Source organism: Saccoglossus kowalevskii, chromosome 22 (assembly GCF_978046115.1).
Source record: "Saccoglossus kowalevskii chromosome 22, keSacKowa6.1, whole genome shotgun sequence".
NCBI lineage: Eukaryota > Metazoa > Hemichordata > Enteropneusta > Harrimaniidae > Saccoglossus > Saccoglossus kowalevskii.
Window position 1 is genome coordinate 1328571 of NC_140662.1, and position 14415 is coordinate 1342985.

The following is a 14415-nucleotide window of genomic DNA, read 5'->3' on the forward strand; positions in this document are numbered from 1 at the left end:
AAAAAAGAATATTCACTGGATTTTATTTGTGAAAATAAAGTATTCATGATGGATACAATCACTGATGTATTCTTATGAGATCTTTTCTCTGTATGGTAAAAGTCTTAAAACAATGACTGATATATCTATCCTAAATTATTACGAATACTTGCTAAAATTTTGGACAGAAATTTAACAAGAATAATGAGGGCGTTGTTGCTTATGTTTTATTGGCAAAAATGAAAATATCTGGTTACAAATTGACAAATTTTGGAGAGCAAATTACTGGTTCTTATTATCAGCAGTATACATTTCTTTATTCTGAGCACTTTATCAGTTCAATGTCCAAATAATTTTAGCCAACTTTTAACCAATATCTTGAAAATTAAAATGGCTAGTCACACAAATATTTAACTAAGTTGATATTTATAGTGGTTGATAAGATTGGTTGATAAGATTGGTTGATAAGATTGGTTGATAAGATTGGTTGATAAGATTGGTTGATAAGATTTAAAAGTTATTGGAAGCACAAGATGAACACAATTTTGAAAATATACATCGAGATCCCACATTGATTAATGAAATTTTCAAGTTTGAAAGTGATTATATAATCAAACAAGCAGCCTCTCGGCTGAAATAGCTCCGCTGTTAGCAATGCACATTTCGATTAAAGAACAGAAGATATCATTAGAAAATGAACAATATGCATAGTATCAATGCAATGGGACTTGCTGTTTTCAACAAGAATTCAAAAATATCATTTTTGACCATAAATGATTGTGGTTTTTAACAAGAAGAAAATATCACTTTTTACCAAAAATGACAAAAATATTCATCAAAATTAGAGAATTGAAGATATCATTACAAAATGAACAAATCTGAGAGTGGTCCACATGTAGTACCTTATATAAGTAATATCAAAGCAATTGGACTTGTCGTTTTTAACAAGAAGTCGAAAATATCACTTTTTACCAAAAATGACAAAAATATTCACCAAAATTAGAGAATTGAAGGTATCATTACAAAATGAACAAATCTGAGAGTGGTCCACATGTAGTACCTATATAAGTAATATCAAAGCAATTGGACTTGTCGTTTTTAACAAGAAGTCAAAAATATCACTTTTTACCAAAAATGACAAAAATATTCACCAAAATTAGAAAATTTAAGATATCATTATGAAATGAACAAATTTGAGAGTGGTCCACATGTAGTACCTATATATGTAATATCAAAGCAATTGGACTTGCGGTTTCTAACAAGAAGTTGAAAATATCACTTTTTACCAAAAATGACAAAAATATTCACCAAAATTAGAAAATTAAAGATATCATTATGGAATGAACAAATTTGAGAGTGGTCCACATGTAGTACCTATGTATGTAATATCAAAGCAATTGGACTTGTGGTTTTTAACAAGAAGTCGAAAGTATCACTTTTTACCAAAAATGACAAAAATATTCACCAAATTTAGAGAATTAAAGATATCATTACAAAATGAACAAATCTGAGAGAGGTCCACATGTAGTACCTATATATGTAATATCAAAGCAATTGGACTTGTCGTTTTTAACAAGAAGTTGAAAATATCATTTTTTACCAAAAATGACAAAAATATTCACCAAAATTAGAGAATTGAAGATATCATTACAAAATAAACAAATCTGAGAGAGATCCACATGTAGTACCTATATATGTAATATCAAAGCAATTGGACTTGCGGTTTTTAAAAAAGAAGTCGAAAATATCACTTTCTACCAAAAATGACAAAAATATTAGAGAATTGAAGATATCATCATGAAATGAACAAATCTGAGAGAGGTCTACCCAAGGTACATATACACCAAGTATCAAAGCATTCAGACTTGTAGTTTTCAAGAAGAAGTCGAAAATGTAAAACATTGACACGGACGACGACGGACAATCACTCATATGATAAGCTCCGCTCGACAAAGTCGACAGCGAAGCTAAAAAACCTTAGAAAGAACTCCTGTGTGCTGAGAGTATTGGAGAAACAATAATAATCGTAATCAGATCTGTATATTGTTTCAGGGCGCACATTATAAGGTCATAAATAATCCTAACTAAATTAGTGGAAAGCTGAAAAGTTAATTATTACACAAATTAGGTAATTATTATGGATGTATATAAACCCAAAACTAATTAGATCGTCACATTGTGTACCAAGATTCATTTAAATAAGATAAGTACTGTCACAGACCAACTAAGTACGAAGTTTCATTGAAATGTGATTAGAACCAAAAAATTTTGAATTATTATGCAAATTAGGTAATTAAGATAATCTGATTTTAACCCGAAACTGAGCAGGTTTTTGCATTGTTTTAGAGAATCTAGGTATCAAGTTTCATTGAAATGGGATAATTAAAACTTGCGATATCAGTGTGAAAGCCAAAAACTAACTAATTATGCAAATTAGGTGATTAACATGCTCGAATTTTCTCCTAAAGCTCGTCAGGTTGCTGCATAGTTCGAGAGCATCTATACACCAAGTTTCATTAAAAACCAACATACGGTTCCTATAAATATCAGTGGAACAGACGGACACACACATACATGTACAGGTGTTACCGTAGTTGTAATGCCACTCCAATTGGATTAACTGATAGTTATACTACCCCTACGAGTAGATTAAGGGAAAATAGCGGCTCCTTTTGGAGGAGGGGTAGTATAACGAAGTTATACTGCGAATTTGACGAGTTTTGCACGGCTTATTTTAAATCCTGTGGTCATGGCGGATGTTTACAGCGCTATTGTGTAAATCGCAATTCTAAACCAGGTGTAGTCAACCGCAATTATCAGCCGTGCTCATTGGCTATAACAGATGTGTTGAAAAGCTCTAGCCAATCGACATTTACTCAGCAGAGTTTGTTTTGTTTAACAATAGAATCCACCAACAGTGGACTTTATTGTATTACCATAACCAACACTGATTGGACCACGTAGAATTGCATAAAAAACATTCGATCACATGAATTTGGTGCTCATTTGTGAGAACAGTGTAGCACGTTGTTGGGTGAACTCCGGAGATCCGCCAGAATCATGTCCGCTAAAGAATTTGCTGTTCCGGAAATTGACTGGGATTTGGAAAACTGGTTGTCCCAAATTGATGTGGACGACGCCGAGGACTTTAAACTGAGCGATATTCAGAAAGAATTCCGTTTTTTGCCTCCAGTTGACAGCAAACAAGTCACCGAATACCAGCAGTCACGCATACCCAAGACAACTCGCAGCGCTACAAAATGGGGCGTCAAAACATGGAATGAGTGGAAAGAGCAAAGCAGATGACTGATCTCGCTGGGATAAAAGGTTATCATACTGGGCATTCAGGAAAGGTACATATTAGAATTTGCACTTTAGTAATGCAATGTTCGATTTCCCCGCTGACAAGAAATAGTCATAACTTTATGTCGAAAATAATCACTACTCTTTAAATCCATTTTTTCATGCAAACTGTTTGGTGGAATATCATTTAAATATTATATTCACTGGCACGATATGTCGGATTCATTTCACGCGATAAAGATTTAATGCAAACCACTTTGGCGTGTTTTAAAAAAGCTGAACGATTGAACGTACTATAACAATATATTGATATTTTAAATTGCTATGAGGTGGACTGTTACAAGCTATTGTACTTTCATATTAATACATTGTATTTTATTTTAATTAAACAGGTTACACAGGCAACCACGCTGTTCCGGCAAAATAGCAATAGCAGAAAGAACGGGTCACTCCAGTCTAGCAAATAGAAGCTACAAGCGGACGAGCAGACTAAAGCGGTGTCAGACGCATTGCAGCCACCCAAACCGAAAATGGCGAAAGAAGCGAAAACGCATGACATATCCACCACCCCAACAGACGAGGACAAATCTAATACCACTGTCATAACCGATTCTTCCCAAGTGTCCGTGAATTTTGTAAAAGGAAATATGAAACTTGAAATACGTTTTTAAAATGTATCATATAATTATCATTGTGTATTTAAATAATTAAATGAAAATTCCACCTTGTTCTTTGTTTTCATTTAGTGGCCACCTATTATGTTAATCAGCTTTCCACTCCTGTTGAGCTCATGAATATTTAAATTAACCCATTCATTATTAACAGTCCCGGCTTGTTAATCCATTGATAAAACAGTACCGTTAACAGGAATGCATAATTAATTAGGTTGAAACTGTCCGAAACTAACAAAAGTAAGAAACATAGTTAGAACAATGGGGACAAGACAAAAAGTAGTATAACTTTTAATATAGTTGCGATATGAACTTGATTAAAGCATGTTCCCATATAGGGTTGTGTTTTAAATGGAGTTTAATTAAACTCAATGACAATGCAATTCAACATAGCATTGCGTTTTAATTAAGTTTAATTAAATAAAATTTGAATAACCGTGACTGAACATAGAAATGTTTGCGAAGCTTAGGTTTAGTAACGGGGGAAAGTATGGTACAATTATATTAATATTAATATAAACTGAACCATACAACATGTACCTTCCCCCTTTACTAAACCTAAGCTTTGCAAACTTGACTTAAATTTGATTAAATATTATTATAAATTATGAAACATTGTGAGTTCCCATGTGTGCGGCTCCACTGGCTCCACTTCTACTTCTATACAAACACACAAACACACACACACACATACAGACAGGGTAACTGCAAGGACTACTATTGTGTGCTTCCCACACAGGAGTCAAAAACTGTTTTAGTTAAAGTGACAACAACAACAACAAAATATTATCTTTCCTTTATCTACACTGACACAGGCATGGTAATAAACCAAATAGAACATGTACCTACCTTCTGGGCTAAGTAACATGGCTTCTCTCAAGTCAGGAGAAGGCTCATATGTTTCAATAACTTTCTCCACCCATTCATCTTCTATATCAGTCTTCTGTTGAATAAAACAAACATTTGACATTATTTTAAATAAAAATTAACACATTCTCTTGATTAAAAAATCTACATAATGTATAATTTTTATTTTTACCAAATTTTGCTTCACACAATTAAGTCAAAAACAACATTTTTTAACCAAATAAACAATAAAACAAAATATTTTGGAGACTGTACCTTTTGTTCCTCTGTCATAAACATTTTGAGTTCCACCAAACTAAGACTAACACCATGTTCTGAGCTGCCATCATCAGCAAAGTCATATCTAGCAAAAATGATTGAAATAGCTTGAGTTGAGATGGCAATGGTGTCTACTTACTGATCCATCCACACTAATTAACATGCTGTATAAAACATTTTACAAAAATTTGGCCAACATTTTATTTTCAGCAACAGCTTGCAATGAGAATCAAATGGCTGAAAATTTCATATCAATAATATTTCTCTGTTGTTCAAGAGTGAAGAAAACTGAAATGGATCAGTTATTTTGAATCAGAACTTAATAAATAATGCACATTAATGTACATGCACATAATGTAGTTGTGAAGTTTGATTGCAACCCGTCAAAGTATGTTTTGGGCTTTGGAACAAGTAATCGATAATGCAAATGTCTGTCAGTCTGTTGTTTTGAATTTGATATGAAAAACAAAATGATGAACATCACGGACCCAGTTTTGGGAATTTATAAATATCATATATTAATAGCTTTTTTGAATATCAATAAATTTTCCCAAATTTGTCTGAAAAATGTTACAAGCAATTATGTTTGTTCATAACTACCAATAGTATTCTGAAGATCACTTACATATGGGATGATGGTCGTACTAATTAACGCGCAGGCATGCGTGAGAGTGTCTGGAAATGTGAAGGGGCGAACAGTGGGAATAAATGATGTGTGGGTGAGCACAGCAGCAATCCTTTCACTATTGTTGAATGCTAACCAACATGTCGACTCAACTTGCAAAAATTGTCCTGGCTTCGATCATACAAGCAGCCTGTCAGCTGAGATAGCTCCGCTTAAAGAACAGAACTATGTATAGTATTGAAGCAATCGGACTTGCTGTTTTCAACAAGAATTCAAAAATATCACTTTTCACCAAAAATCATCAAAATTAGATAATTAAAGATATCACCACGGAATGAACAAATCTGAGAGCGGTCCACATGTAGTACATATATGTATAATATCAAAGCAATTGGACTTGCGGCTTTTATCAAGAAGTCCAAAATATCACTTTTTACCAAAAATTACAAAAATATTCACCAAAATTAGATAATTAAAGATATCATCATGAAATGAACAAATCTGAGAGAGGTCCACATATAATACCTATATATGTAATATCAAAGTAATCAGACTTGCGTTTTTTTACAAGAAGTAGAAAATATCACTTTTTACCAAAAAGTACAAGGATTACTGCCACTGACCCGCACGTCGCTTATGCCCCTCCCCAATTCATCCCCACGCGTGTCCGGACACTCCCACATGTACCCATGCATTAATTAGTAGGACTGGGGCAGATAATTGTAGGTATAAAGTCACATGACACATTTAATGTCCAGTTTGCTCAATAACTGGTGACAAAATACACCCCAAAATATCTCATATGAAAGAGATGCATGTGAATTATTTTAGTGAAGAATGCACTTATGTTAGTGTCAATTATGATATATACAATGCACTGTATAATTCAAAATTCTGTGAATGTTTTTATATACACCACTTTTCATAAAGCCATGAATGTTTTTTTTTTATTTTCATAAAAGTTTATAATAAATTTCATATGATGGTTGAAAACACCTCCGCTCAATATAAATATTGATAAATATTGATAAATATTGATAAATATTGATAAATATTGCCCATTGCTATAAATCAAAAGTTTTGATCCAAACTGTAGTGATGATAACTACTGTATTTGCTCTATTAGTAGTACATTACTTATAAAAATGACTTGTGTTTATGATCAAAATTAGTAATATTCTTTTAATGATCCAATATAAAATATATTAAACTGTTGGTTTACATGCGCTTCTAATAGAACAAATATTGTACTTGTAACACAAATATAATGTATCGGTATATATAAAATTATACAAATAAATAATTTGAAATGTGATGGGATCTATCTTCTACAGAAATTAGCAATAACTGAAGTCATGGGCTTTTTTTAGCTTATATGAAGGCTACTTCTGCTGATTTTATTGTGGCATTGTGTCATTGTCCTTTGAATTTAAAAAGATTTCCAAGGGTAAATATTTTATAAATTAAAAAAAAATATAAAAAAATATTCATAGCTTTCTGGAAAGCATAGCATGTGTTGAAATTAATGATTGTATTAGTTATTAGAATTGAATTAATTCTAAATATGATGCCATTTAATGTTACATTATATGCTGTGTACAAAGACATGATAATGAAACCACAGTGTAATTATAACACACTGCTCATTGAACATTAGTGAAGAAAGAAATGTCAGTGAAGCATTAGTGCTTGAAACAGTTATGATGATTGGTTAGCTACCAAGCACAAATCTGCAAAAGTACTTTTTCAACCAATAAGGAGTGAAATGGGAAATGAAATGGGAGAGAAAAGGAGAAAAAGATAGTTTATTGGTAATAGCTCAGAACTCAGGAAATAATATTTCTAAGAACTTACGAATATCTTAGGTCATGGAATGACAAACATACAGGGTGATAATTGGATGAACATATACATATAGAAGAACAGAGAAAAAACAATATGGATCAATAAAACAAATAATAAATGCTATTATTATATATCTGTCACCGTAACGCCATAAATTACAGCGTGCCGTAATTTTGCAGTATTTTATGGGGTATTTTCATCCTATCATATTAGGAAATGCGAATTCCAAATATGGAATGATTATGCACGTAAGTGTCCTCTTATAATAAAAACAAACATGACTGCCACCAGAGTTTGACAGGACTCCACACAAAGAAGTTCGCTGATTCTGTTTTAAACATTTTGGATTTTGGCATTCCCATGGTGTATTCTTGGAAGGAAAAAATGTAAAATAATAAAGTTATTACAAGAATACCTCATGCACTCAGACAGTATGCCGCACATCGATCTCTTTTGTGCGTCAGTCGATACTCCAGCTGTACTGTCTTTGTGCATACTTTGAGGTATTATCGTAATAACCTCATATTATTTGGACTTGTCAACTGGATTCATCTAATCAGTATGATAGAACACAGATATTATAGACTTATATATGACATCACAGACTGTATACTGATATATATTATAAACTTATATATGACATCACAGACTATACTGATTTATATTATAGACTTATATATGACATATCACAGACTGTATACTGATATACATTATAGACTTATATATGACATCACAGACTGTATACTGATATATATTATAGACTTATATATGACATATAGACTGTATACTGATATATATTATAGACTTATATATGACATCACAGACTGTATACTGATATATATTATAGACTTATATATGACATATAGACTGTATACTGATATATATTATAGACTTATATATGACATCACAGACTGTATACTGATATATATTATAGACTTATATATGACATATAGACTGTATACTGATATATATTATAGACTTATATATGACATCACAGACTGTATACTGATATATATATTATAGACTTATATGTAACATATCACAGACTGTATACTGATATATATTATAGACTTATATATGACATATTACAGACTGTATACTGATATATATTATAGACTTATATATGACATCACAGACTATACTGATATATATTATAGACTTATATATGACATATCACAGACTGTATACTGATATATATTATAGACTTATATACGACATCACAGACTGTATACTGATATATATTATAGACATATATGACATCACAGACTGTATACTGATATATATTATAGACTTATATATAACCTATCACAGACTATACTGATATATATTATAGACTTATATATGACATCACAGACGGTATACTGATATATATTAAAGACTTATATATGACATCACAGACTGTATACTGATATATATTATAGACTTATATATGACATATCACAGACTGTATACTGATATATATTATAGACTTATATATGACATATCACAGACTATACTGATATATATTATAGACTTATATATGACATCACAGACTGTATACTGATATATATTATAGACTTATATATGACATATCACAGACTATACTGATATATATTATAGACTTATATATGATATCACAGACTGTATACTGATATATATTATAGACTTATATATAACATATCACAGACTATACTGATATATATTATTGTCGTGGATGCTTATCCACTTGTGTTTTTCCTCATTGATTCATATTTGTTCTTGTTTATTCAGTTTTATTCTTTCGTATTCGTAATTTAGTTATATTATTAGATCATGTTTTACTGTATCTTTTCGTCCTTATTTTATACAATTCCAGACTATATTAGCTGAGATACAACAATTGAAAGTTGTTACGTGTCTGAAACTATACCGTAATGCATGTATCTCTATTGTAAAGAAACACAGATTCGGTTTACATAAGCCATTTAATAATAATCAACAGACAGCACGAACGCAATAGGAATCAGTTGCAAGGTTGATTTTAAGCTGATGTGCCAATATTGAAATCCAATCACTGTGTCTCACTCCAATTTTAATCCATAGGTGTGAATCCTGCTCAACCCTATAAAAAGGGCATTCTATCATGTATTTATCAGTTGCATCCTTGTTACATTGTAGTTCCTTTGTTGTAACACTGTACGAATAAATAGTGTGTTGTTTAAATGTACATTACGCTTCCTTTATTGTAACTCTACGATCCAATGCATGCAGTTTGAACCTGATCGAATGTGAGCAAATATCACCCACAATTATAGACTTATATATGACATCACAGACTGTATACTGATATATATTATAGACTTATATATGACATTGCAGACTGTATACTGATATATATTATAGACTTATATATGACATCACAGACTGTATACTGATATATATTATAGACTTATATATGACATCACAGACTATACTGATATATATTATAGACTTATATATGACATATCACACTGTATACTGATATATATTATAGACTTATATATGACATCACAGACTGTATACTGATATATATTATAGACTTATATATGACATATCACAGACTGTATACTGATATATATTATAGACTTATATATGACATATAGACTGTATACTGATATATATTATAGACTTATATATTACATATCACAGACTGTATACTGATATATATTATAGACTTATATATGACATATAGACTGTATACTGATATATATTATAGACTTATATATTACATATCACAGACTGTATACTGATATATATTATAGACTTATATATGACTTATCACAGACTGTATACTGATATATATTATAGACTTATATATGACATATCACAGACTGTATACTGATATATATTATAGACTTATATATGACTTATCACAGACTGTATACTGATATATATTATAGACTTATATATGACATCACAGACTATACTGATATATATTATAGACTTATATATGACATATCACAGACTATACTGATATATATTATAGACTTATATATTACATATCACAGACTGTATACTGATATATATTATAGACTTATATATGACATCACAGACTGTATACTGATTTATATTATAGACTTATATATGACTTATCACAGACTGTATACTGATATATATTATAGACTTATATATGACATCACAGACTGTATACTGATATATATTATAGACTTACATATGACTTATCACAGACTGTATACTGATATATATTATAGACTTATATATGACTTAACACAGACTGTATACTGATATATATATATATTATAGACTTGTATATGACATCACAGACTGTATACTGATATATATATTATAGACTTATATATGACATATCACAGACTGTATACTGATATATATTATAGACTTATATATGACATATAGACTGTATACTGATATATATTATAGACTTATATATGACATCACAGACTATACTGATATATATTATAGACTTATATATGACATATCACAGACTGTATACTGATATATATTATAGACTTATATATGACATATCACAGACAGTATACTGATATATATTATAGACTTATATATGACATCACAGACTGTATACTGATATATATATCATAGAAATAAATGGATTCACACCTCTATCCTGTTTACAAGCATTTTCCAAAGTATTCACATGAGATTGACAAAGCAGAAGTGCAAATTATGTCGCAAAACTGCGTACTAATTTGCAAAGCTGATTTCCAATAGACAAGTGGTCTGTACATGGATATTTTCATAATCAAATTTACAGAAAAGCGTGTAGAATTAAATGTAACTATTATTCAGTACTTCTGTCTGCAGTGGCATGTTTCATCGGCAAAGCTGTGTATCTGTGCATTCATTTGCCAGACAGACAAAGAAAGTGAGGTTAAACACTGGTCACATCACATATTAGAACACGACACACAAGAGTTTGCCAATTAACAGTGGATGGTTCTTTTTTTTCTCTACTTTGAGAAACATCGGCGACACATGTTTTGACTGCTGAATTACACATCCAGAAATGATAAAAACATAACCTTTCATTTGTAACCTTAAACAGAATGCTCAGATATAAACAGTGCTTTGCTGAGTATAGAGACTTGTTCTCTACCTGAATCTGTGTGTGCTCAATTAATTTGCTCAAAAATGACAAATCATTATCTCTGAATTAAATTTACAAATGTAGAGTTATAATATTATATACATACCTTTTAAGTAATTCATCAATTTCAGGTCTTTTTGTCAATTCATTGTAAAAAGTGAGAAAGTCATCTTCTGTCATTTCATGTTTTGGACCAGAGTGACCAGGTTGTCGATTTTTAATAGCAAACTGCAGAAAAAAACAATTATTTTTTTGATACAATAGTAAACAATATAAAAGTGGATTTGAATGTCAGAACAAAGTATATTTTGTCTTGGCAAAAATACTAATAATACCAATTTACATATTGCACAGTGTGAAGTTACAAAACCACAGCAACACTGCACTTAGATGAACACACTGCCACTACAAAACTACAATTAGATGAACACACTGCCACTACAAAACTACAATTAGATGAACACAATGTCACAACACTGCACTTTGATAAAACCTATGTAATACCACAAAATTACGATATGCTTTAAGTAATGGCGATACATTGGCAAATTTACAATAGTATTACTCTGTAATGAAATACAGTGAAGGGCAGAAAACTGAAGTTGTTATAAATGTTTTACAAAATATATATTTTCATAAATCAAAATGGATGCTAGAATTCAAATTGACAAATCTGAAATGAGTTCAACACTATTAAATATTTGAATTTGAATATTTGAATGAAAGCTAATGATCTGTATATACAATTTTTAATAAGCAAGCATTAAAGCCCCAACTTTGTGCCATTCACTTGAACAAAGGTTTTTTAAGTCAAAACACAACTAGAGATGTTGGAAAGTGCTCCTATGTGAAAAGATTTCCATATTCTTTGATAGTTTCGGAACAACCAAGCATTTGAACAAACTGTTGTTAAAAGTAGTTAATTAGTATGCAAAATAATTGAAAAGTAGTGCTGGACATTCAACTACAAAAGCATGCTCTAAGTTTTAACCCATTTAAACAAACTGTTGTTTCTTTAAAAAATAGAAGAAAAAAAAACATGCTAATAGTAGTTAATTGTTATGAAAATTAAGTATATGTGTACTAAATTTTATCCAAATTCACACAGTAGTTTTTGAGATATTTGTGAAACAAGATTTGACACATCCATCTACACATTCATTCATACAGAATACATTAATTGGTAAACTGCCTCAGCTCAGCCAAACAGAACCAAATTCAAAATTAAATGAAATATAGTGAAAATGTGTAAATTGTGGGTATTTTATGTATTTACCTGAAATATGCTTTTAACCCATCCTTTGTCCACTTTGATATTCATTTCTGTCAATAAGTCACAGACTTCCAGAAAATCCACAGTACCATCATTGTCTTTGTCAGCTTTTACAAAATGTGAATGTACAGCTGTTCCAATGAGTTAAAGAAATTTAACAATAGTATTGGTATGGTAACTCAACTACCTCACACCTGTCACAAGTGAATAATTAAAAATATAAGAAAAATATTATAAAACTTGCTAATAATGCTTGGTTTTTGATGATTTTTTAGCACAAAAATGACCGCCATTTGGCCATTTTGAATCAGACAGTCGAACCAATACATCTGTATATCTATGTCATGATATATAATGAATATATAAAATTTGAATATAATCAGTCAAAGCATGGCAGAGATATGGCTCTAGAAGCGCATTCATTAAATCAAAATGACAGCCAGTCGGCCATTTTAAATCCGATCTGAAAAATAAAATGACGTGCATCAGGAACCCATGATGTCTAATGTATGTACCAAGTTTGAACAAATTCATCCATAAATGCCAGAAATGCTTGATATTTGGTCGCCATTCAGCCATTTTGAATCAGAATATATGATAATATATGATATATATGATATATATATGAATATATGATAATATATGATATATGTGTGAAGTTTGAATGTAATCGGTCTGGGCATGTCTAAGATATACATGTAGGTCCGGACGCACACACAGATAGACACATAGAGGTCAATTCATAAGTACCGGTACCCGTTTTCGTACCATGTCCGAACGGGGACTAATAATCATTCACAGCTATATATACCGGTAGTGTAAATAAGTAGTTTTGTTACTATAATTTGGCACAAACAAACGAACAAATAAATAAATAGCCACCAACATACACACATTGCTAAGGATATTTTCTTCTTTTAGAATGTACATCAACCTGCAGAAGTTTTTTCTTGGTTGCTCGTAAACCTTGCGACCATAGCAACACATCATCCTTTGATGTAGCTACCAAATCAAGTGTTTTATTATTACCAGAAAACACTAGAGACATACACTGTTCATCTGGAAAGCGTTCTTTAAACTTCATTAATGTGTCTGTTTCAACTCCTGTACGAATTTCTTTTATATCTCTCAAGAACACTTGCAATAAAAACATAGCACAATGATTACAACCTTGCCCATGATAAATTCAACTATTGCTTTAAACAATCTACAACTAATATCAATAGCCATCATCATTGCAAACATTAGAAGGTTTTGTGGTAATACTCTTACACAAAATTTATTTAATTTTATCTTAATTTATAGGCTACATTATGTATATATTGGAACAATAACAAATACGGGTACAACGATAATAATAGAAACTTTTTAATTCCAATCATTTAAATTATTGGAATATGGGTAATTTATTGACTGATAATCAAATGTAAGCTATGCTTTTTGCAACTGACCTATAATCCAAGGATTATTGGCTATGGGGGTCACCCCAGATGACTCTGTTATATGGGGCATT

General features: G+C 30.9%; 1 pseudogene across 1 annotated transcript in view; it reads right to left on the minus strand.

Moving 5' to 3' along the window:
- The window catches only part of LOC102804539 (1-phosphatidylinositol 4,5-bisphosphate phosphodiesterase delta-1-like), an 87705-nt pseudogene that overhangs the window by 63152 nt on the left and 10138 nt on the right, over window positions 1-14415 (minus strand). The window contains exons 3-7 of the transcript XR_014928189.1: window positions 13797-14039; window positions 12906-13033; window positions 11736-11857; window positions 5076-5163; window positions 4803-4896 (exon numbers count right to left, since the gene is read on the minus strand). The product of XR_014928189.1 is annotated as a 1-phosphatidylinositol 4,5-bisphosphate phosphodiesterase delta-1-like (transcript). The remainder of the gene's footprint in view (window positions 1-4802; window positions 4897-5075; window positions 5164-11735; window positions 11858-12905; window positions 13034-13796; window positions 14040-14415) is intronic.